Source organism: Danio rerio, chromosome 4, assembly GCF_052040795.2.
Source record: "Danio rerio strain M-AB ecotype USA chromosome 4, GRCz13ab, whole genome shotgun sequence".
Lineage (NCBI taxonomy): Eukaryota > Metazoa > Chordata > Actinopteri > Cypriniformes > Danionidae > Danio > Danio rerio.
The window spans coordinates 72,665,001-72,665,440 of NC_141024.2; the positions used below are offsets into that span (position 1 = coordinate 72,665,001).

Here is a 440-nt window from a genome sequence, read left to right on the forward strand (position 1 = left end):
TCCCCAAACTGGGTCTGGCAGTCTGGACGATTGGCTGTCACATTCACAGCATTTTAAGCAGCGATGCCCTCCCCAATTACTCCCTCGCCGCGCTCCGAGTGCTGTGGCAAGCCAGAGTAACAATTATTCCTGTAAACACCGAGTGAGTCTCGCAGGTGCAGGTGTGTACAGTACAGTTGTTGACCAAAAGAGATCATACATGCTTTCCGTTCCCATTTACCAGTGACTAAATATTGAAGAGTTCACTAAGAGTTCAAATTTAAGAAATTCAAACGCAACAACATATGTGAAAACTATTCTTCGCCTTAAAATTAAATGATTGATTTTACACTATATATATATATATACACACACACACAGTCGAAGTCAGAATTATTAGAATTACGGAACAAAACAAAAAACTCAGCTTTATAACTTCAGATATAACATAAAAAGAAACA

At 38.9% G+C, this 440-nt stretch overlaps 1 protein-coding gene across 1 annotated transcript in view; it reads right to left on the reverse strand.

Annotated features, from left to right (window-relative positions):
- The window catches only part of LOC100536252 (shaker-related potassium channel tsha2), a 1,894-nt gene extending 1,866 nt beyond the window's left edge, over positions 1-28 (reverse strand). The window contains exon 1 of the mRNA XM_087247636.2: positions 1-28. This exon is cut by the window's left edge and continues 1,866 nt beyond it. The gene's annotated coding sequence lies outside the window, so the exon portion shown is untranslated.
- Positions 29-440: the final 412 nt, after the last annotated feature.